The sequence below is a fragment of the Ictidomys tridecemlineatus genome, chromosome 11, assembly GCF_052094955.1.
Source record: "Ictidomys tridecemlineatus isolate mIctTri1 chromosome 11, mIctTri1.hap1, whole genome shotgun sequence".
In the NCBI taxonomy this organism is placed as follows: domain Eukaryota; kingdom Metazoa; phylum Chordata; class Mammalia; order Rodentia; family Sciuridae; genus Ictidomys; species Ictidomys tridecemlineatus.
This window is the reverse complement of record NC_135487.1, coordinates 48,718,775-48,744,895: the sequence shown is the minus strand read 5'-3', so window position 1 is coordinate 48,744,895 and position 26,121 is coordinate 48,718,775. Positions and strand designations below refer to the sequence as shown.

Sequence of the window (26,121 nt, the reverse complement as noted above, 5' to 3'; positions counted from 1 at the left end):
TATCATATATAATTTCTTTAAAATACAAAATAAAAAAACAAACTAATAAATGTAAATCAATGAAAGGACAAATTAGTGTCCTTTCATGGGAGATGAAGATAATCAGCCTCTCCCATGTGGCAACAGATAGAATATTTTATTCACTGAGGATTTAAAGCCACCGCTCCTGGCAGAACCTTACAGAGTGATTAAGCAGAAAGCATCTTTGTCACATTGTGCCATGCATAAAAATGCTGCAGGAGGGGGGAACTGGGAATATAGCTCAGTGGGCAGAGTGCCTGCCTCGCATGGATTCAATCCCCAGCACCACCAAAAATAAATAAATAAATACTGCAAACTTTCAGTATCTGTGTATGCCAGTCATCTTCCTCAAATAGTATTCTGTAGTAAGATGAACTATAGATATGATTTTGAATTGTTGATATGCTTTTAGCTATACCATCAAATAAAATGAAATGTGAGGTCTGCTCTAAGTTTTTCATCTACTATAACCTTTTCTACCTGTTTTTATTTTTTAACAACAAGTATCAATTTCTTATTAGCTGTCGTCTTTGCTCTAATTTCTTCTCTCCATCTCAGTTTGTTACTTACAGGAACATGAATACTGTCCCCACTTCTATTCCCCTTTATCTCCATGCACTAAACTCATACTCTAAAAAATGTTCAGTTTGTTAAATCCATCTGAAAAGACTCCTAAAGACCCAGCATACATAGCAAAAAAAAAAAAAAAAAAAAAAAGCAGTGGAGAAGGGACACAAATATGAGAATGGGAAAGCAATGGTAATAATTATGTGGACTGTCTCTTTTTAAAGCTAAGAGGAAACAGGTGGCAGTAAAAGATGAAGACAAAAGATTCAGAAGAACAACAACAACACAATAAAGGGTTTTAAAAAGAAGAACAAAGGGCTAAGAGCAAAGAGAATAATAAGATAGTCCCAAGGATACATCTTATAAACATTCTTAGGGCATCTCAGGATCATATCCACCAGTTAAAAATATTATATCAATGCATAGTTACTTTATAAAGATGACCTAAATAAAATGTAAAATTTAAGTACTGAAAAGACACACACTTACCATCACACTTGACTTGTAGCAAACAACCTGGACCTGTGCTTTGTTGCATGTTCCATGTTCACAGGCTGCACACGGTCATCGCCATAACCAATCTAAATGGGATATAAGGAGTTGAAATGACCTCAACCATTTACTTGAAGATGGCAATAAGAATTATTAATGATATCTAGACTGTCCAAAGACAATATTGTCTTAAGCTTTCTTTAACTTATCTCTAAGAAGAACATAATATTTACTATCATTTGGTAAATAAATACTAATTATGTCAGGATCTTAGTAAGTTCTGATGATTTCTAGGTATCTATGAATATTTGGAGCCTTCACACTTTAAAATGCAACTTTTCAAGCTTTTAAATATGCAGTCTAAAGATAAGATGTAACACAGGAGATCATACCACTTAATCAATAAAATATAATTAACAGATGAAGGATGTCAGAATCTCTGAAATGAAAGGAAACTTATAAAGCATCTAATAGCTAGTATTAACAGTAGTTCTTGACCATCAGTCCCATATAATACACTTCAATCTATCAGAGCTTAGATTGAGAGGAGGAGTAAAGTGGGTAAATTAAAAAGATTGGGAAAAAATCACTCTCAGCCCAAGAAATCTGATTTGTTCTCTGGTTCAGATTCACTAATCACTACCCATAGTTAACACATAGTAATGAGACCTTTGCAGCATCCTCACCAACAGTAGTACCTCAGCCTATGACTAAACACTTCTAGAAAAAGGAGGAGCTCACTACCTAATGAGTACTATACTAAACTGAATATGCAGTTTTAAATGTAAAAGCCTGATAATGTTTTAAACTGTTTATTCTCTACTGATATAACTGTTCTATAGTTTTCACATTAACTATCTGATACCTACTAATTTTAAACAACTACATTTGCTAGAAAGATGTTACATGGAACTAAAATTCTCCCTATACATTCCAACAAGTAGTCTGCTTATGTCCTCAGAAATTAATCCTTATTCCATTTGACAGCCCAGCTGATATTTTAAAACATACTTCCTAATACCCCTCCTTTCCAGTCTTCTCTTTTCCATATCAAAAATCCTCAATTCCTTCAGTTAGCCAGAAGACTATAAAAAGAGGGTAATAAGGACTCAGTCAGGGTACCATAAGGGGACATACAGGTAACACATTGAAATGGTAGAACTAGCAATGTCACACAACTATATGAATGCATATGCTCACACACAAGAAAAGAGACTAAAGTGACTCTGAGATTTCAAGTCTGAGGTCTAGGAGGACAATGGTTCCATCCTCAAATCAGGGAATGCAGATAGAGAAGACTAAAGTTAAGATGGGCAATTCAGTTTAAGACACTGATTTAGAAGTTGGTAACAAGTAAACATGATTATGATCTTTCCCAAATCCACTCCATTAGTTACTCTTGCCAAGACAAAGGTACATCCATGTTATTGAAGCTAATAACACTACATCACATTTAAACATAAAATACCGCATTTATTTGTCAAATATTTGAGTTGCTACTTCTACAAGGTACTAAGGGAGATAAAATAATCACTAAGGGAGATAAAACTTACTTCCTAACCTCATTAACCTTCCATTCTAATAAGCAAGATGTTCATAACTACCATAACATAGCTGGATGTGGTTATATCTCACAATAGAGATACAAAGTAATACAAAAGAGAAATATTCCACCATCCAATGAGAATATTCACGGACGAATCACAGGGTAAATAATCATAAATGGCTTTCTTCAATACAAGGAACAAGGACATGCTAATAACAAATTTTTCTATTCTGAATATAAATACAGGAAAACACTAAACAGATTAGTTAGGAATAAGTTGAAGTATTCTCAACAATTATGTCTATTGTTAAAGATTAGTGCTGAATTGTATTATCAGTCAATAAAAGACCATTGTTTAAAATGTTCACAAACACAATTGTTTGAGCTTACAAATCCAATTGTTTGATGTCACTTGTCATTCCTAATTTTAAATAATATATCAACTGGAAAATGGAGCCACAAGTTTAAATCTTTTTTTTTTTTTGAGGATTTTTTAATATTTATTTTTTAGTTCTCGGCGGACACAACATCTTTGTTGGTATGTGGTGCTGAGGATTGAACCCGGGCCGCACGCATGTCAGGAGAGCGCGATACCGCTTGAGCCACATCCCCAGCCCCACAAGTTTAAATCTTTATGAAAGCTAAAGTTGCATATTCTTCAGATGATATAAATATTCTAGAGTTTCTGTAACTATACATTATTATGCAGTTTTAAATTGTTATTTTTACCTTAGTACTTTTACAAACAACTGAAGTTTAAGAGTAGTTTAGTAAAAACTTAACTACCTTTTAAATTGATAACATAATCACACAGAAAAAAAATAATTCAATTAATTTTGAGCACCTACTATATATACCTTTAGAGGGATATATTCCAAGGACAAAAAATTCTAAGGGCAAAGAAATCTTTACTTGGTGGGTTTGTTGTTGAAGGAAATAATGATCTAGTAATTACAAAACTATTTTATGTGATTATAGGATAAATTAAGTGCTTATATACATTGATATTATTGAGAATCCAAGTTCTTACTGTGAGAAAAAGGAGATACCAATATGAATTAGTGCTGAATGTTTGTATGTCTGTCCATTTAAAGGGTTGAGAAGCAATGACACCCCATAGCAATGAGCATATTCAATGCCCAGATCTTGGGTCGTAAGCATCATTTTGCACTAAAATGAACTCAGACTCAATCATAAAACGATGATTCCAGATCTCAAGTAGGTAACATACAGAAGAGCCTGGAACATCATAGGGTACAAAAGAGGAAAAAAAAATGCTTACATATAAATGTGCACACATCCAAAAGCCATAGAAACCAGTCTGAAGGGACTGCAATTGACCAAACTTGGGAAATCACCATTTGGCAAGTACCAATGCAATGACTGATCCAAGCAAGAATTATCACTGGCTAAAACCACTAGGTTAAAAAAAAAACAACAACTCTGGAAAACAATACTCACATGATCTCAAAATATCATCCCCACTGACTGGTTATTAAAAACAAAAAGGAGGGCTGGGGATGTGGCTCAAGCGGTAATGTGCTCACCTGGCATGCTCGGGGCGCTGGGTTCGATCCTCAGCACCACATACCAACAAAGATGTTGTGTCCGCCGAGAACTAAACAATAAATGTTAAAAATTCTCTCTCTCTCTCCCTCTCTCTCTCTCTCTCTCCCCCTCACTCTCTCTTGAAAAAAATAAAATAAAATAAAATAAAAACAAAAAGGAGGGACAGAGGATGTGGCTCAAGCGGTAATGTGCTCACCTGGCATGCTCGGGGCGCTGGGTTCGATCCTCAGCACCACATAAAAATAAAATGAAGATGTTGTGTCCGCCAAAAACTGAAAAATAAATATTAAAAAAATTCCTCTCTCCCCCCCCCCTCTCTCTCTCTAAAAAAAAAGGAAACAAATGATATTTTTAGAATACAGAAATCAGGCTAAACTAACTGATGGACGTTAACATCATCAATGATGGAACAAACTATGTCATGATGAAATGAAAAGTTTGTAACATTACCTAGGTAAGAGAGGGAAAACTATTAACCTGAAACTAATTGTGCAGAAACAGACATATCAATTTTGTGAAGCAGTCTACAAAACAATTCGTCTAGACTCTTAAATAATGTTTTCTTTGTGCATGTGGGTGGGGGGTTGTATTGGGAATTAAATCCAGGACCATTCTACCACTGAGCTACATCCCCAACCCTTTTTAAAAAATGTTTATATTTTGATACAGGGTGTAGCTAATTTACCCAAGCTGGTCTCAAACTTATAACCCCTCCTGCCTCAGCCTCCAAGTAGCTAGGACAAAGGAATGTGCCACTGTGCCTGACCAATGACAATGTCTTTAAAGAGAAGGAAGGAAGGAAGGAAAGAAGGGAGGAAGGGCGGGAGGGAGAAGATGGAGAATGCTCTAAATAAAACAGAGACATGGCAATCAAATATAATTCATGATCTCTGACTGAATTCAGTATATTTTAAATGCATTATTGGGATATTTGAAAAAATCTAATTGTTAACATGTACTTTACATTAGATAATATTATCATATGAAGGTTAAATTATTTGGGTATGCTAAAGGAGTTACTGATGTAGGAGAATGTCCCAGTTCTTAGAAGAAACATGATGAAGTAGTTAGGGGTGAAGTGCCACTATGTCTCCACCTTACTTTCAAACAGTTCAGTGAGAAAAAAAGTATATGGGTACATTTAAATACAGACAGCACTTGTGCAACAGCAAGCACAAGCCCAAATGAGGCTAATGAATTTGGTGAAGGATATAAAGTACATATATTTGTAGTACTCTTTCAAACACTTTATTATGGGTTTGAAACTTTCAAAAGAAAAAAAATTGGAGGAAAAAAGGTGAAAATTAAGTTGACCTTTAGAACAGTAGATCAGACTTTATAGAGCCTAACCACTTCTTCACCCTACCCAGAAGGGCTAAAAGGAGTATAACATTCAAAAAAGGTATGGCTAAAAATAAAGATAATCATTCTAACAAATAATGAGTAATCGCAAACCAATCCACCACCAGTTTTCTTTTCTTTTCTTTTTTTTTTTTTTTTTTTGGTACCAGGGATTGAACTCAGGGGCACTCACAACTGAGCCACATCCCCAAGCTCTATTTTGTATTTTACTGAGTTGCTAAGGCTGGCTTTGAACTCACAATCCTCCTGCCTCAGTCTCCCGCCTCAGCCTCCCAAGTCACTGGGATTATAGGCCTGCACTGGGCCCACCATCAGTTTTCTACCATAGTGGTAGACTAAACATAATCTCTGCTTAGGATTCCCTGAGAGGTGATGCATGTACAACAGTGAATAAACAAAGCTATCTTATATATTATTTTCCCCAATATAAATACAACTATCAAGAAATTCTTTTTCTCAAATTGAGCTTTATTTTATACAGAGCCCTAAAACTAAAACATTGTCACAAAAGTTCAGATGATTTCACACCCAGTATCACTATGATAATAACAGTACTAATCATTTAAATTCTGTACCAAGAATTTTGTTAACCCATATACATATATCATTTAATCCTCACAACAAGGATAAGGCAAGTACTACTATTATCCTAAACTTATAAATAAAACAACAAAATCTTGGAAAGTCTATATTGCTTCTGTAAGGTCATACAGCTAGAATATACCAAGAGATCTTGAAGTCAAGTAGGCTGACTTCAAAGCCCATGATCTTTGTTCTATACACTATATTCTGTCACTTCACTATGAAATGTAAAATTTAAACTGATTGTATTGATTCAATAGATATCAACAATTACATACATGAGACACTTCAAAGAAAAATCAAAAGCATGCGTTTTTCCCAAATACACATTTATATTTACATATGCATAGAATTTAACCAGATGTGAGTTTACTGTCAAATCCCAAGTAAAATAATGACACTTAACTGTATTACTCAGTATCTATTGGTACATTTGGTTTTAAACACTTTATTATGGGTTTGAAACTTTCTTTTTTTAAATAACAAATCTTCAATTTATTTTCAAAAACTTTTAAGTTACAGCAGTCACAGGAAAAACAGGGAACAGTCAGAAACAATAAAAGAATGATCATGAGTACTGATTTTTTATTTGTTTTTAACACTGTCATGGCTTTATTCAAAAACACAGTTGCACAAAAGTATTAACCTCAAAGTTTAAGGAGAGATTCTTAAAGAACTTAACACACTATATACATAGTGCAATACAAAGAGCATTAAAATAGGACCCCAAAATTCTACAAAATATAAAACCTTCTCTTACTTATTTGCCTGAAAACACCACCCACAAAGCTAAATAAGTTCTTAAAAGTTATCTAGAGGGATGTGGCTCAAGCGGTAGCACACTCGCCTGGCATGCGTGCGGCCCGGGTTCGATCCTCAGCACCACATACAAACAAAGATGCTGTGTCTGCCAAATAGTAAAAAATAAATATTTTTTTTAAAAAAAAGGTATCTAGAGGTTCACTATGTGTTGTTTTCAAACCAAAGAACTCTAATTTTGATTGCACAATCAGATGATTGATAAGAAAGTCAATATATAGATTTCATTTTAAAAATAAGTATTTGATAATCTGGACATAGAATGTAATGAGAATTCTTAGAGACTAAAGCAGGGCATATCAATTCCTAAAAAATTAAGAGAAAAAATGTTAATGTTCTGTACTTTCTGACCCCCCCCCTACTAAATTTATTCCAAGTGTTTTTTTCAGTCAGTTGTGCAACTGTTTTAGTTTCTCCACAAATAACCTTTAAAACGCCAAGTCATACATTTTAAACTAAAAAAAAAAACCAAGCAGCAGCAGCACTAAGTAATTTAAATGTGTCCCAGTAGAGAAGAATAGCTTCAATTAGTTTACTGACACTTTTTAAAACCTTACAAATATTCAAAACAAAGAAAAAATTTTTAGATAGTCAAGATGAACAAAGCAATTAACTTGAACATGGAGCCTCCATGACAAAAAGAGAGACGTACTTGTGTACTCATTATATTTTATATTTTAGTAACCATGTAAGTAAGCACACACTCATACTTATCCCAAATATTCTTTTATTTTAATGAACATCCACTTGAAAATAAGGCTTATTTTTAATATTTAATCCCAAACATTTTTCCAACTGCCTACAATATTCCAATTAAATGCTACAATTGGTAATGCTTTAAAACTATAGGAACAACTACAGGTTCTACTCAGAAAAATTATAAATACTGCACAGGGTTGGTATTCAAATAATTTGGGATGCCAACTTAAAAAATGACTTAAATGTCTAATTATCAACAGGCAATGAACACTGATACTTATTCAAAAACCCTCCTCTGCTTCTTTACTTTCTTCATCCTACTTATATGGTCTTACAAGTGTTGTCAGTCAAGAAAGATTTACAATAAGCAGAGCTTGATGCCTAAAATTGTATCAATAACAATATTTGTATCTCAGAAAATTCTCAGTTTCTTCTACTCTGTTTAAAACCCAGAGAGATCTGAAAAGGTGGTGAGGTATAAGACTAAAGGTTTTCTGGGTATCCAGAAGTTTCCAGCTTTCTTTTGGAATAGAGAGAGAGGAGTCAACAAGAAGGGAAGGTGATCATAAAGAAATTGATAAGAAAATGCACAACTAAAACAAAACAAAACAAACAACCATTGGCATGTCATGATCTGCAGCCTAAAGAGAGGGCTCATCTGCGTGTCTCACTTAGTATAGGCAATTTTTCTTCAAAAATAAAATCTTATCAATCACCACAAAATCCATGAATTATATTACGGACTAGAACCTCTCCCAAATCCACAAACTATATTGCTGAACAGAACCTTTATTATTCTGCTTCTACTTTACAACTTAATTCATGTGACAAAAAAAACACCCAAATATCCTTAGCTACTTAAAAAAAAAAGCCAATGCCTTCAAAATAAAGATCCCTGGAGCATCTCTTTTTAAAAAAAAAGTAATAATAATCAACTTATTCAAGAGACTACTGTTATTTCATATTACAGATGACTGTAATTTCAGTTAATTTATAAATAACTTTAAAATCTTATGAATGAAATGCACCAAACTTCACCTGTGTAAAAGCAATCATGTTTTAATTACGGAATAAAAATTACTAATACAATGAACTTGAACTTGAATTAGAAAATTAAGCTTCTAAATATAATTGCTAATGGAGGGAGTGTCAATGAAATTTTTTTCTCTACATACAATATGATCATTAACAGACTAGTAAATCCTAACTGGAATGATAAGGCAAAAATAGTAAAACCACACTTTTCTATAAAAAGGAACACATTATCTTCTGTAGGGATGGCTATTGTACATGAAAAAACAAAGATATGATCACTCTATTGCACACCCAGGAATGCTGGGGAATCTGGTCTTAGAATGATCTAGTCATCTTCTTCCTCTCTACCATCTTCAGCATCTCGTTTCCTCTTGTCCCCTCAGAGATCATTTTCTTCCTCTTCCTCCTCCTCTTCCCCTTCATCTACATAATCATCATCATCTTCTTCATCCTGAATTTCTTCTTTCATCAAGTAAGAAAGGACCACTTCTTCTCCCTCTCCCAATTCTGATCCTGCTTCATCTTCATCCTCATCCTCCTCATCATCTTCCTCCTCTTCCTCATTTCCTTCAGGTGGACCAGCTTCATCTTCCTCTTCATCTCCATCACCTTCATCTCCATCCTCATCCTCCTCCTCTTTGGAGTCAGGTGCTTCATTATCTTCCTGATCAAATCCATCTAAGTATGTGATTTGTTGCGGCAATTCAAAGAAAGTTTCTCTGTAATCTTCCAGATTTGTGATCTCATAGTTAAACATGTCAAGAGTTTTCAAATTTTTAAGATTTTGCAGAGCTTCTACCATACTGAGATCTTTGATTTTTGTTTCCATTCAGATTGAGGTAGATAAGATTTGAACATTTTTCTGCCAGGACTTCCCAGCCTCCAGAAATTATATTGTTACTAAGTTCCAACTTTCGAAGTTTGTTTAAGCTGGGAAATTGGGCCAATGAACTTAATTCCACATTAGCCATACTCAGAAACTCTAGTTCTTTAAGTGTCATTCAGACCTTCAATTTCCCCATTGACACACAGGCAATTATCAAGAACTAATTCTGTCACCTCCTCCAAGGCTCAGTTCCTTAACTCCATGTTAATCCTCTTCTTCATCTCCATGTCCTCCTCCTGCTCTTCTGCTCCTACTCTCTTCCTTTCCCCTTTCCTGCTTGTCCCACTACCCCCTAACCCTAAAATTTTTAAAAGATTTGGAAATGAATGAAAAAAACCCACAAATTTAAACGCCCACTACCACCAGATAGATGTAGGGGAGAAAGAAAAGAATAGCAAATGGAGTCCAAGGAGTTGGGACTCTAACTCGGCTGCCCCCACCTCTTTGTCCACATACCCACTCGCGCGCACACACACACACACACACACACACACACACACATCAGCAGTTTCCTTCCCCTTCAATGGCTGCTCCGGGTTTGAAACTTTCAAAAGAAAAAAAGTTAGAGGAAAAAAGTAAGGTGAAAGTTAAGTTGACCTTTAGAACAACAGATGAGACTTTTTGAACATAGGTTCAAAATAGACAGCAACATTTTTCCAGATGCTTTCATCTAGAACTTCATTCTCCCTCATTCAAGGAGAAACAATGCAAAAAAAAAAAAAAAAACCTTACTATAAATTTACCATTATTCAAATTATTCAATGACACAAAAGGGAAAAATAACTAAGAATTAACCTTGAACACTACTGCCACAATAAAATAATTTTAATAAACAAAGCATGTCCCCCTAAACCTGATTCTCTTTCAATGTTCTGTTTCTCAGTGAATTTCATCACAATCCATCCAGTTAAATAAATCAAAAATCTAGGTGTAGCCAATGACATTTTGTCTTTTCAACTTTCATATCTAATGTAATTCCCAGCTCTACCACCCCAACATCTCTGAAATCCATTCACATCTAACTAATTATCTTTTACAATTTACCTCCACCTTCTCTAGATTAATACTATCTCTCAGTGGGCTACTCCAGCAATCTCCTAACTGGTCTCTCAGTCTTCTGCCCTTGATAATCAGTTTTCCTCTGAATAAATACTATCAAATACTTTTTCATATCACTTAACATAATTGTAAAGTTAAATCTCTTTATCTGATTTACATCTGCTTCCTCTGTTACAGTAAATTCTACAAAGGTAGTAACTATATTTACTCACTACTACATCACTGTGGCCTAGAAAAGTACCCAATTATAAATAAATGCTAAATGATTGAATGTGTGTCAGAGATTACATCACTCATTGTAAGGATACCTTATGACATCAAGCCTCCATCACAGAATTTTATATTTAACTCTGAAATTAAAATTCATCTTACTATTAATACTCTTAATCTGTTTAAATAACAATATTTCTTTTCTCTTACTGAATCATAAAATAATGATGCTTTTTGGAATTTTTTTTTAATCTCATGATTCACAATTCATCTGAGGGGCTCACTCATTTCAAACTGGTAATCTAGCTTTTCTTCTTCCTTGGCTACTATCCCACTCTCAACAATCAATAATTAACAAACCTATAGGTTCTTTCACCAATATATTTCTTTATTCCATTTTCAATAAAGTCACTCTAAATCTAACTCCTCATTACTTCTCATCTGAGCTGTTACTGTGACTTCATTTATTTAAACTTTTATTTTTCCAAATTCAACCAACATTGTGCACTTACTACATTCAAGAAAACTGAAGACACAAAGTAGCTCTCTATTTACCCCTCTCTCTAATTGCTCTCCCTAAAATTTAGCCTTAGGAATTTTTGTTCATTTTATGCTTCTATCTGGAATTACTCTTTTCCCTATTCCTACCTATAAAATCTCTACCCATTATTAAAATTCCAGATTAAATCTCATCTTCATAAAACCTTCCCTAGTCAACCTCTCTTTTCGACTTTAACATTCAAAAATGCATAAAATCTAACAATTATTACCTATACTTTCTGCTTCCTTAGGCAAAGTTTACACTTCATATATTCTTCTAGACTATAAACTCCCCAAGAGCAGGAGCTTCTGTTTGTCTCTTTTGTTCACTGCTCTATCACCTGCACCTAGCAGAGTAACTGATACAATAAAGCTACAAAGCAAGATCTTTATACATTCCAGGATGCAGAACAAATCTTTGCAACTGTAGTACAGTGGGAAGAATAAAAAATAAAAATTAAAAAAAAAAAAAACTGGACTGAAAGACATACACTCTTTGAGCTTCAGTTTGTTCATTTGCTAAATGTAAATAATAATCAGTGGCTCGATGAACTGTTACAATTAATGAAGATAATGCTTCAAAAGCATTTGGTACAGATGCCAGGCAGGTGGCACACACCTGTAATCCCCATGGGGATGGAGGGGCGGGGATGGAGGGATGGAGAGTTCAAAGCCAGCTTCAGCAAAAGCGAGGCGCTAAGCAACTCAGTGAGACCCTATCTCTAAATAAAATACAAAATAGGGCTGGGGATGTGGCTCAGTGGTCAAGTGCCCCTGAGTTCAATCCCTGGTACACCCCCATCCCCTGCAAAAAAAAAAAAAAAAAAAAAAAGCATCTGTATAGATAAGGACAAGAGAACACTTATCAGTGAATGTTCTGATGACTGTATTAAAGAGTAAGAAGTATTCAATGACTATTAAACAAAATCTCAGAAAAGTATCAATTTGAAACTCAGGAATATCGGGAAAATATTTTTAAATTTGAATAATGTCTAGTTTCTTAGGTTTTTCCATTAAAGAGTTCCATGAGTTAATTAATTCTGAAATATACATTTAGCCCCAAATTTTAAGCATGGCTGAAACCATTTCAGATTAATTAGGAATAATCCCAATTTGATAATACAAGTATTAATGTTAATTTTATGGACAGGTATAGATTGTATTGTTAAAGAAGAATGATAACTTACTATAATATATAATGCAATAATAAGAACAGTAGTTGCAAAATCTTTTGAGTTAGAAATGGCAAACTCATTTGAGTTGTTAGTCTCAGAAAGCAAGGGGAAAAAAAATTTTGTCTACAAAACACTAGTGAATAGTATTCAAAGCCCTTTACCAAATCTAGAAATACTTCATAATTATCACAAACACTTTTTTCAACATATGTACATCCCATTTCACAGGAAAAAAAGAGCACCAATAGCTTTCAAACTTACTAATTATACAACTTCTTATGTTTTCTGCTTTTTAACTTTAAACAGTTCTCAAAATTTTATAGCAAGTGAATTGATCAGCAATTCAATACAGCATCAGATTACCTGACTAATTAGAACCCCTTCACTGTTAAGGAAAAAGCTTTATCAATTTGAAACTCAGAAAAGACATAGATTTTTCCTTTAAAGCCTTTCCAGTTCCTCTAAGTACTTTCAATGATTCATAATCTAATTATAAATCACAAGCAAGAAGGAAAGACCACTCCCTTGTGCATCTATGTGCTATCAACTGACACAAAATCACTGCAAAAAAAAAATCCATTGGGACATACAGTACGGAAAACAAAAGAAAATTCCCATCTAAGTCATTTAAACATAAAAGGCTGTAGGACAAGGTATTCTCCTCAAGTCTAAGGTAGTAGCGGACCACATATCGGAAAATAATACAAAATGAAAATGTAAGCCAAAGAAGCTATAATAAAAATAAATTCAATAAGCAAAGTCAGAATTGGCCGTTGTAACTCAGGGTCATCATATGTTAAGAATGTATCCTGAACCTTCAATCTCAAAAGCGAAAATCAAATAAAATTAGTGAACGTTAATATTCAGATAGAAAGGCATCGGAATTCCCAAGGTAAGGTGTTACAGTTTGAAACAGTGACAAAGACCACAAGAGGGGACAGGGAATAGGTATGAGAAAATGAAATCTTAAGAATTTAGTTTTTCTGTGTGTATATTTGTTTTTGTTTTCCCCAGAGAGAAATGGGCACGAGGAAGGGGCCAGATGAGACAGCTCAGGGCACAAGGTCGTGCCTGGAATACCTAATAAAAAACCGCAATGAAAGAGAGCTGCCCACAGGAAGGCTTACGGTTTGTTATCTTTAGAGCCTAAGACAGGGCAAGGAGGAGTCAGAAGACAAATGACACTGGAAAGCGGAGAGGAGGGAGGCGCCAACGCCTCGGAGAACCCAACAGTTGGCCATAGGGTCTCCACTGGGGGCAGGGTCCCCCAGAAAACCCTGCCATTTGGGAGTTAGAGACGCTAATTCCCGACCTTCTCGACTCCCCTCGCCTCAAGCCGACCCCTCACCGAAAGAGAAGGACCCGAGAACTGTACAAATGTGCAGGAGCCACCAACCCAGGAAACGCTCCACCTCTAGCAACGGCCGCCACAAAAGCAGCCTCACGCAGACGTTCCAAACTCGACGTCGCAGCCTCAGCTCCGCGGCCACGCGGCCACCGTAGTAAAAAGAACAGCCTCTGCCGCGAGCCTGCAGATCAGCCACTTCCGGGGCAAAGCATGGCGAAGAGCGCCGAGGAGCACTGACCTGTGCTCAGGTGGCCTCCTACGTCCCGCCTTCCTACCGGTTTGCCTCCCGAGGCAACCGCTGATCTATCGTGCCACGAGGGCAAAGCCCAGAGAAGGCTTCTTAAGCAGTGTCTCTCTGATGGACTAAACCTTGCTACAGCTGTCAAAAATGTTGAACAAGTGGACTTCAACTACCAGCATGCCATGCAACACCACGCTTGCTTTCGGCTCAAGAACTACAAGACCCAGTATGCACGGCGCCCTTCATTCTCACTGTCAGACAGTTTAGACCTCTAACCAAGCCACATTGTGATAAAAATACCACTATTCGATCCTCAGCACCACATACCAACAAAGATGTTGTGTCCGCCGAGAACTAAGAAATAAATATTTTTTAAAAAATACCACTATTGTCTTAACCTGTTGCGAGGGTACTTGGAGCCAGGCTATAGTTAGGACTCTAGGTTAGGTAAAATACCCAAATACGTGCGCACTCACTTTCCATCTTCACATTCTTTTTAAGGATTGAAACACAACAGTCTGGAAGAGGGCTCACTTTTAAAAGATGTTGAGGGAATGACTAAATCATAGTAAAAAGAAAATTCTATGTGGTTTTGCAGTTCTGCAGATTCTGTTGGCGCAACGACTGCCAGACATTCTCCTAAAATACCTAGGAAATTATAGTAGAAACTCAAAGTAAAAAAAAAAAAAAAAAAAACAATCTGTACGTCAGGACAATGAAACCACTTGGGAATGAGAACCTTCCAAAATGAAGAATTGAAAAATTCTAGATTAAACTTGAATCATTATTTTCCATTTTTAAATGTGAATTTGTTTATTTTCATCAAAAAACAGCTCTAGGTTAACTAGAGCTACTTATGTTTCATTCATGTTCTGGGGGCAATCAAATAACCAATCAGAGTACAAAATAACACATAGAACATTTGTTAGAGTGAGCAAGCAAAGTAACCCTCTTGCCTATTTACATAGCTTGTGGTTCCATATATAGACGGATAGAATTCTTTTGATTATTTAGGAGAGAGAACATGCATCTAACAAGCCATCTGGATGACTTTTTCTAACTTCCATAAATAATTGGATGACAAGAATAAGGTTTATTTTTAACTTACTATATTAACAAGCCATGAAAAACAATGCTTGGATTCATAAAATAATTGTGTGATAATTATGCAAAATTAAATTGTGTGACTAACATAAGCTTTAGGTTTCTATGGATTTATAGCAAAATAAATTTTAACTGGTTAGAAAAACAGAGTAGAGGGCTGGGGTTGTAGCTCAGTGATAGAGCACTTCCTAGCACATGTGAGGCATGGGTTCAATCCTCAGCACCACATAAAAATAAATAAATAAATAAGGTAAAGGTATCCTATCCATGTACAACTAAAAATATTTTTTAAAAGAAAAAGGAAGTAGAATACCTTTCATTTTTACAACTTTACATGCAAGTCACAGAGGGATCTTATATTCTATAACACTGACAGTGTCAGCTACCACACAAACTGCTTTCCAACTCCAATGTGATAAATTATGCAGCAGTAGCAAGTAAATATTTAAAATCTATGATCATGGAAAACAATCTGCTGCTTTCCATACTTGTGCACCAAAACAATATGAATGCATTGAGGGAACATTTTCATTGGAGTGATTCAAAGGTAGTGTTAATAAATTATAATTAGGTTATCTGATATTTATAAGTGTTTGTAGAAGACAAACACATAATTGTATCCACTTATTAGTGATGTTATTAAGGAACCTTTTAAAATATGCTAAATATTTGATTAACATATTTCTAAAGCAGTCTCAATGATGGGTTGTGAAATGAACATGGAAGAGCATTTAAAGAGTACGTAATTTATGTAACAGACTTTATTTTTAGAGATTCTTGCAACTGCAATACTCAGCACTGTTCTCTCCTCTAAATGCATTTTGGAAGTTCCAATTCAGCCAATTGCCAACTACACCAGAGTCAACACTGGTCAAACTGTTTAACAAATAAATAATAAGTACTCCTAGGGGCAAAGCACTCTAAGCACTCTGGGCTGTTTCTGAAGCCCAGATAAATTAGATAATTAAGAAAGATTTAAAGGAAAAAGAAAAGTGGAGAGAAGAGATTTAGCAGAATGGAAAACAAAGTAAAATATGTATAACATTAACTTAATAATCACTTGTACACTCAGTTAATTGGAAATCTATAATAGTTAACATGCCTTCTAAGAGTCAAGAACTGCATCTTAAATATTTGTGTCACTCTCAGTGCTAAAAACAGTAACTAGTGTGTTTAAACAGAGGAACTATTAGTGTTTATGGGAGTTCTCAGTGGTGACAGAGGACCAGAAACTCCCTCCTCATTCATGCTATGTGTTTTTTAAAATTTATTTTAATTAGTTATACATGATAGTAGGAATTCATTTGTGCACTTTGATATATCATACATAAATGGGGTAGGATTTCTCATTTTTCTGATTGTACATGTTGTAGAATCATATCAGTCATTAGTCATATATGTACTTGAGGTAATAATGTCTGTTTCATTCTCTATCCTTCCTATCCCCCTATCCCCTCCACTCACTTCACTTCCCTGTACCTAATCTAAAGTAACTCTATTCTTCCCTAGCCCCCCCACCCCTTATTGTGAATTAGCATCAGCATATCAAAGAAAACATTTGGCCTTTGATTTTGGGGGACTGGCTTGTTTTGCTTAGCATGATATTCTCCAGCTCCATCCATTTACCGGCAAATGCCATAATTTAATTCTTCTTTAAGGCTGAGTAATATTCCATTGTGTTTATTTTAACTATTTTTTAGTTATCAGTGGATCTTTATTTTACTTATTTATTTGTGGTGCTGAGAATTAAACCCAGTACTTCACATGCTAGACAAGTAGTCTAACACTGAGCTACAACCCCAGACCTCCATTGTGCTTTAATGTAAGTTATTTCTAATACCTGAGCTTTTAAACAAATTAGTAATTCAAGTATATAATAACTGCTAAAACCAGAATATTTTATGAGTCAGAATTTACTACCCCTTTCTCTTTCTCTCCCTCTCCTCCTCCTCCTCCTCCTGCATCTTAAATATTTGTGTCACTCTCAGTGCTTCCTCTTCTTCTTCTTCTCCTTCTTCTCCTCTCTCTCTCTCTCTCTCTCTCTCTCTCTCTCTCTCTCTCTCTCTCTGAGTGTGTGTATGATTTCTAAATATCATTTTATCCCAGGCATACTGGCATATTTTAAAGTATGCCAGTTATTCTAGTAACATAGATAGTGATATAGCACCAGATTTTTGTAAATAAACTTTTGTTTTTTAATATTTATTTTTTAGTTGATGCAGACGGTTAATAGTTTGGCCACGCTGGGAAATTCTCAGGGAATTGCAAAATAAAACACAGACACACAATTTTATCTTTAAACCAGCTTCTGGACAGCTCCTCGAGCTCTCTGCCTCAAGCTCCCCAAAGGGGAAGCAAGGTTCTACCAGAGAGGTTAATGAGAGAGAGCGAGCACGCTTGGGAGTGGGCTTTTATTGGGGAACTCTAAATTCTGGGGAAAATCTCGTCCAATGAAGGTCAAAGGGGGCAGTGTTGCAAGGTCAGGTGAGGTAATTGGGTCCCTGGGGTAGTGGAGAGACACACTTCTACACAGAAACCGTTCTCAAACCCAAGAAGGGTAGGGAAGTCCTGCTGCATCTGCTACTGGACACCTCAAAACACCCAGCCGGGGAGTAACTCAGTCACGTGTGAGGTTGGTCTCCCACACAATATCTTTTTATTTTAGAGAGAGAGAGAATTTCAATATTTATTTTTCAGTTTTTGGCGGACACAACATCTTTGTTTGTATGTGGTGCTGAGGATCGAACTTGGGCCGCACGCATGCCAGGCGAGCGCGCTACTGCTTGAGCCACATCCCCAGCCCCTCCCTCCCCCCCCCACAATATCTTTAATTAATTTATTTATTTTTATGTGGTGCTGAGGATCGGACCCAGGGCCTCACCCCGCTAGGCAAGCACTCTACTGCTGAGCCACAACCTCAGCCCATGTAAGTAAACTTTTAATCATTAACTTCTACAAAGTATACTTCTTATCCATCTTCCTCCTGGACGCAAAAAAGATGAATGATCTATTTAATAAGTAAACGTGTAGCTTGAATGCTTCATTGGAAATATTATATTGCGGTAAGCTGAACTGAGCCTTGATGAGATGAATAACTTGCAGACTTCTAAAGGCTAAAAAATTATTTTAGAGAAAATTTGGTGAAAACCTTTTCTCCTTTCCAAGTGACTTTACTTCTTTCTATCCCTCTCTTATATGTTCAATCTCTGTCTCTCTCCACTGCCCCCTTCACCTCAGCATGCAAATATGCCCAGGATCCCTCTGATTTTTGAAAGCATCTTCAGTGAATTCACGTTTCCTCCTTTATGAATATTATTCTGTAATCCTTTTCCTTGCATTGCCATGCTTCAGCAAATGCTACAAAGAAAACCTTGGGCTTGAAATTCAGCACAGGATCTCTTTGAAGCTACTAATGTTTACTAAACACCCACAATTGTTCTGGGAATATGAAGAGAATTCAGATACGAAGCTTATGGCTTGACAATACAGTATGACAAATGCTGTGATAGAAGTATAAACAATATATTAAGAGAACAAGAAAGGTTTGTTACTCTCAAATTGAGGGGTCCCAGAAGAGAAGTTTCCTGAAATGACTTAAATGATAAAAATAAGAAATAGCCAGCTGCAGAAGAGGAATACGAACCAGTTTAAGATAACCAATGAGTTCATTATAGCTGGATTGGGGAATGATATGACATAAGCCTGGAAAGGACAGAATGGAGCTATTATGTACCATGATGGGCCTTGAACTTTAACCTGAACATGAAGGGAATCACTTAAAGAGTCACATAATCAGATTATATTTTAGGTTGCTGGTTGCAATAAACAGAATGGATTAGGTTGGCAAAGCTAATTTTTCTAATTTAGTTTTTTTTTTTAATGGGAGATCTGAAATTCAATAGGAATAAAAATACTAGTTGAAGATGTTAAGATAATTGAATCAAGAGGAGGTGGGAGTGAGAAAAGGAATCAAGGGAGTCTTATAGGTTTCTGGCTTTTCATTTTTCTACATGTTGAGTTAGAGATGTTTAAAAGCTGTCAGATGACTATGCCCAACAGGCAGTTGTATATGGAACTTAAGAGGAAGAGTTGAGATGAATATATAGCTTTCGGACTAATCACCTTTAAATGACAGTTGAAACTATCGACATGGACAATATTGTGAGCCATTGGGGTGAGCAACTAAGCTAATAACCAGGAAGTCAACAGAAGACAAAGATGAGATATGGTAGATAACAGTGTGTGCAAATATCATGAAATCCTTCAAAGAAACAAGTGTTTTTATCTAAGAGCTGGGGAGTAACTGCTTTAGATGTAGCATTGAAGAATGAAGAGAGAACTGAACTCATTTCTGAGTCCAGTATTCATGAATAAATGAGGCCCCAAAACACAACAAAACATAAATTCAAGAAGGTTGCAGAGATAATATCTTCAGGGGATAGTCGCTATTTTTTAAAAGAAGGAGGCACAGCAAGAATTCGAGGAGAATCAAGATGTGGTGAATGACAGAATCAAAGAAGAAATGGAAAGATTTTTGGAAGGAGAAAAGTTAAGCACAGGTGAGAACACAAAAAGAAAGATGTCAACCAAGGATGACGAGAACATAAAGTAGTTTTTTGGTAGCCTGGAAATTTCATAAAAGAAATTCTATATAGATCTGTGCTTCACGCTAGCCTGTATGTGTATATCTTTGATGAGACTTGGCAGCAGAGTGTAACTGGCTTATTTACAAAGACTCATATCCTTCTATAATGGAACTCATCCTTCCTTCTCATAGGTTAAGGGAGTGATATCTACCCTGTCTTCATCACAAGGCATGTGTGTGATCTACCTAACAAATCAGAGACATACACCTGTGATCCTAGCTAATTGGGAGGCAGAGGCAGGAGGATCACAAGTTCCAAACCAGCCTGGACAACTTAACAAGACCTCATCTCAAAAAAAAAAAAAAAAAAAAAGGAAAGAAAGAATGAAAGAGAAAGAAATGAAAAGAGGTGGGAAGTGGCTGATCACTTCCAGGTTCAATCCTCAGTACTGGAAGAAGACGAAGGAGAAAGAAAAGGAGAATTGGAAGGAAAAATAATACCAATATATGCCAAAGCATAGTCACTTCAGCTGGACCCTTACATCATGCTCTACACAAAAATTAACTAAAAGTTGATCAAAGTCTTAAATATAAGAGTTAAAACTCATAGAAGAAGTCTTCGAGATTTCTTATTTTACACAAGTAAAGATTCATGAGTTGGAACTGGTAATAACTTTGGTTTGATCCTCCCTACTGCCAAAAAGAGGGAAGAATATTGGTGAGGATACAGAGAAATTGAAACCCTCGTTCATTGGGGATAGGAATATAAACTGGTGAAGTCACTGTGGAAGACAGTTTGGTTATTCTTCAAAAAGTTAAACACAGACAACCATGTGGGCTAATAATTCCATCCCTGCATATACATATACTGAATTGAAAATAGGGACTCCACCGCCTTTATAGTTCTATTCATGGCAGTATTATTCCAAAAAGTGGAAATCACCCAAATATTCATCAACAGATGAATAGATAATTAAAATGTGATATATCCATATGATAAAATGTTACTCAGCTATAAAAAGGAATGCAGTACTGATACATACTACATCACAGATGAACCTTTAAACAATCATGCTGTGTGAAAGCCCTTTATAATAGGCAACACATTGTATGATTCCATGTATATAAAATATCCAGAATAGGCAAATTCATAGAGACAGAAAGCAGACTAGTGGTTTTCAGGTACCCTGGAGAGAATGAATAAAGAATAATTGTTTATACAACCAGAAGAATGAGAAGTTATTCTCCATTTATGTATGATGTGTCAAGATGCATTCTACCATTGTGTTCTACCATTAATTAGAACAAATAAAAAATTTAAAAAAAATAATAGTTGTTGGGGCTGGGTTTGTGACTCATTGGTAGAGCACCTGCCTTGCACATGTGAGGCACTGAGTTCAGTATCACATAAAAATAAATAAAGATATTGTGTCCATGTACTACTAAATACATATATATATGTATATATATACATATTTTTTTAATAAAGAATAATTGTTTAGGGAGCTTCTTTTTGGGGTAATGAAAACATTCCAGAAATAGATAGTAGTGATGGTTATACAACATCATGAATTTACTAAATGCCACTGAGCTATGCATTTTAGAATTATTAAAATAGTGAATTTCATGTCATATGTATTTTATCACAATTTGTAAAAAGCACCATCTGGAAAAAAAGTGGAGTCTATATTCTGCTGTACATTTTGGATCTGCATGTGATTCCTAGAACTTTGAAAAGTTACTAGAAGGATAAAATGTAAAGCTCAGAGTGTGTAACAGATACTAAATACATTGTACTAATTATTGTTCTAAATTAAATGAATAGTAATCCATGGCATTTATTTGGAATTATGATGTAACAGAATAACCATCTCTAAAAATAAGAATATGCTATTTCAGAAAAGTAGATGATGACCTAAGGAAACTGTTCCTTTCGATACTGAAAAAGGAGAACTGCATACTGTTCACACAATAGTAAGCAATTTGGTGGAGGGGCTGGAGATATAGCTCAGTTGGTAAAGTGCTTACCTCGCATGCACAAGGCCCTGGGTTCAATCCGCAGCACCATTAATAAATAAATAAATAAACAAACAAACAAATAAATAAATAAATAAATAGATAGATAAATAAATAAATAAATAAATAAATAAATAAAAATAAATAACGACTTAGAGGAGGAAAGCTTTATTTTAAAAAAGAAAGAAAGAAATTTGGTGGAAGTTAGCATTCATTAACATATTCATAACCACTTAATTAAAGCCTCTGTAGTGATTATCTGCTTTAAAATCATGGATTTAAAACAATGATATCATTTTTCAGATGATTTTATTTAAAATGAGTTAGATACAATGTAAGAACTTCCACATAAATCTACACAGGCTGTTACAATACTCTATGAAGTAAAACCATCATAGCCAATTAAGGTCTCAATCTTTTTGCAAAAAGTAAACATTGGTTAAATAATACACTAATTCTTCATTTTAAAATGTAAAAACAGTAACATTAAAAATTAACACTAAATTTATAATCATAAGCTTCTTGTCTTTATGATATAATTTATAATAGTAAGTGATAATTGACATTCGGTGCATATTTACTGCTTCAATAAATGAAAGACTCTAGAAAAGCCTCCTTCATCCCCCACCAGATTTTTGTTACTTCCATGGCTCTTTCCTCTCTTTACAACTTACTTTCTCATTAAAACTAACAAATCACCATTTTAATGATTATTTTGGTCTCTATAAACCTAATATTTAAGTCTTTCTGTTTGTTAAGGTGGGGAAACATTTTCAAACCTACAAGGATTTAAAGGTCAGGCTTTGAACCTAATAAATTCACTAAAATTGCCACCTAATGAGTGTTCTTAGTGTCACCATTACTTCCTACAGTGTTTGAATGATGAAAAGATGTTTATGACCTCAACAGTACTTAAAGCAATGAACTTTAAAGCAAAAAGATGTCATTTCATATCCAGTAAAATTTAAGACTGACACTAATACCCCATCATTGGAGAGAGATATGGAAATAGATACTCTTAAACAACATTGAATAAAATGCAAATGGGGAAACTTCCCTAAAAGTCAGATGAAATATGTATTAATGCATTTATGTATTAGTGTGTTAAAAAAATGGATAGAATACCTCAAGTATAACATGTCTAAAAATTTATTCCATTTTAATAAACAATCCAGAAGACATGTACAAAAATATGCAGCACAGCAGTATTTATTAAATCACAAGTTTGGAAACCATTGAAATAGTTAATACAGGGAATGACTAAAAGTAAATTATAATATGCTAATGGAATATAATACAACCAATTAAAATTACATTTCAGAAGCACAATTATTAACATGAAAATTTTTCAAAACAAAATATCAAGATAATTAAGCCAAATATTTCATTTTTGCTATAACACATATATACACATGCATATATATGTATATAGGGAAGAATTATGACTTCAATTTGTATTTATTTTGTGGTTTTCTATTTTGAGTTCTGCATTGATTAAAGTTGGTCATTTCTTCTATTTTCAAATATACTCATTTTTTTCAATTGTCTAGTCTCCTGTTTAAACTTTCCACTGACTTTTTAATATATATATATTTTATATATATATATATATATATAGTCATAGATGAACACAATACCTTTATTTTGTTTATTTATTTTTATGTGATGCTGAGAATCAAACTCAGTGTCTCACACATTCTAGGCAAGCGCTCTACAACTGAGCTACAACTTCAGCCCTCTGTTGACTTTTTAAAAAATATTTTTAGTTGTAGATGGACACTATACCTTTATTTTATTTCTTTATTTATTTATGTAGTGTTGAGGTTTGAACTCAGTACATCACACATGCTAGGCAAGTGCTCTAGCACTGAGCTGCTCTAGGTCCCCAATGACTTTTGAAATTAAACTGACTATATTTTTATTTTTAGAAGTTCTGCCTGGTCTTCTTCAAATCTACCTGGTCTTTTAAAATTATCTTATTTTTCTCTCCTTTGTTTCTTTTATTTTAAAAATGATTTTCAAAATTCTTATTTCACATTCCCCATTGTACAATTTTATTTCCAGATATTCTTGGGTTTCTAAATTCTCATATTCGGTATCTCACTTTTTTTTTTTTTTTTTTTTTTTGATACCTGGGATTGAACTCAGGGGCACTTGACTACTGAGCCACATCCCCAACCCTATTTTGTATTTTATTTGGAGACAGGATCTCCCTGAGTTGCTTAGTGTCTTGCTTTTGATGAGCCTGGCTTTCAATTTGGGATCCTCCTACCTCAGCCTCCCAAGGTGCCAGGATTACATGCATGCACCACCATGCCCAGCTGCTACCTCACTCTTGATAAATTGTTGTCTCCTGTGTTTGTAATTATGGATTTTGACCACATCTTAAGCAGAATAGGAATACTGTGGTGGTCTGACTTGATGGTATATTCATGAAGATAAATTTTAGAATTACAGTTGATTCTCATTATTCACAAATTTTGCATGTACAAATTCACCTTGCTAAAGATTGTTTGCAACCTCAAAATCAATATTCATGGCTCTTTCCAAGTCATTTGCAGACATTCACATGTACAAAGCTGTGAAAAAACTGAATGTCTTGTGCCTGTTCTCAGATGAGTTCACAAAAGCCAGGCTTTGCTTTCTTCTTTCACCTCTCATATTGTAAATAAGGGCCCCTTTTGCAGTGTATTTAATGCCATGTTTTTTTCACATTTCTGTGCTTTTTCTTGGTGATTTAAAACGGCCCCCAATTATAATTAATAAACTTGTGAAACCTTCCCCTCATACAGCATGAATGTAATGGATTCTCACATACCAAAGAATCATTTCCCATTAGGACCAAGCACCTACTTTCTTGCTCCTCTTCATATTCTAATTTGTGGTTTAGAGGCACTCATGAATTTAGCACGGTGTGTATGGTGACTGTGGTAAACAGTCTTTATGCCTTAATCCTTTAGACCATTATAAAACAGAATACAATTTATGTGAAAATCTTGAATAGAGCAATTTGATAAAATGAAGGCAAGAAAACTAGTCCTGTTGAATAAGCATGTGTTATGGGCTAAATTGTGTCCTCCCCTAATATTCATGTTATGGCTGGGGTACAGCTCTGTAGTAAGACTTGTGCTTAGTGTGCCTGAGGTGTTGGATCCAATTCCCATCACCAAAAAGGAAAAAAAAAAAAATCATGCTGAAGTCTTAATTCCCAGTATCTCAGAATGTGACCTTAATTGGAAATAGAGTAATTAATTATAGATATAATTAGTTAGGTGAGGTTACTGGAGTACGGCGGTCTACAAATCCAGTATGACTAGTGCCCTTATAAAAAGAGAAATTTGAAGACAGAGTCATGTACATAGGAAGAACTCCATGTGGCAATTTGAATTATGTTTCCACAAACCAAGGAAATATCAAGAATCTGGAAGAGATAAAATGGCTTCCAACCTCCAGAACCAAGACACAAAAAAGTTCAGTTGTTTAAGCCACTCGATTTGTGGTATGTTGTTACAACAACCCTAGAAAACTAATGTAGCATGTGATAATTTGTAAATTATTTATGTCTTTCTTTTATTACTAACCTAAATATTGCTAACCCATTAGAGGACATGCAATAATAACTAAGCTCAATCATCTTTGATATTTTGATGACAATCATTTAAACAATAAGTTTTTTTTCAATGTAAAAATATTTTCTTTAATTTAGTACATTAATAAATCAAATGATAATTATTTCATCATACAGCTTTAAGACGAAATACATTACATTCAGTCAATGAAGATTTTTTTTATTATCCCCCCTCCCCTCCCCTCCCCTCCAAACAATAAGTTTTTAAGAATTTTTTTCATGTCATTACAAATTTTTTCCCAAGGTAGGAAAGTAAAACATTACCATTTTAGCGCTTACATTTAGATCTTTAGTCCATTTTGATTTCCATTGACATATAGTAGGAGGTGAGACTTCTTTCTATTTCGTGTGGATATTCAGTTGTCCCAGCATCATTTGTTGAAAAGATTATTCTTTTTAAAATTGTTTTTAGTTGTAGATGGACACAATACCTTTATTTCATTTTTTAGTTTTTTTTTTTTTTTTTTTTTTTTAGTTTTCTGTGGACAAAACATCTTTATTTTATTTTTATGTGGTGACGAGGATCGAACCCAGCATCCTGCTCATGCCAAGCGAGCGCACTACTGCTTGAGCCACATCTCCAGCCCACCTTTACTTTATTTATTTGTTTTTATGTGGTGTCTCATGCATGCTAGGC

At 34.8% G+C, this 26,121-nt stretch overlaps 1 protein-coding gene and 1 pseudogene across 8 annotated transcripts in view; both read right to left on the bottom strand.

Annotated features, from left to right (window-relative positions):
• Atg4c (autophagy related 4C cysteine peptidase) overlaps positions 1–14,117 on the bottom strand; it is a 92,677-nt gene extending 78,560 nt beyond the window's left edge. For 4 of the 8 annotated variants that reach the window (XM_040288771.2, XM_040288773.2, XM_013363982.4 and 1 more), the window contains exons 1-2: positions 13,911–14,095; positions 1,078–1,169 (exon numbers count right to left, since the gene is read on the bottom strand). The gene's annotated coding sequence lies outside the window, so the exon portion shown is untranslated. Of the gene's footprint in view, positions 1–1,077; positions 1,170–13,874 lie in introns of all 8 variants that reach the window. The other 4 variants (XM_013363980.4, XM_021734828.3, XM_013363979.4 and 1 more) reach the window with 4 other exon arrangements.
• On the bottom strand, positions 5,676–13,868 carry LOC120890980 (acidic leucine-rich nuclear phosphoprotein 32 family member E pseudogene; annotated as a pseudogene).
• Positions 14,118–26,121: the final 12,004 nt, after the last annotated feature.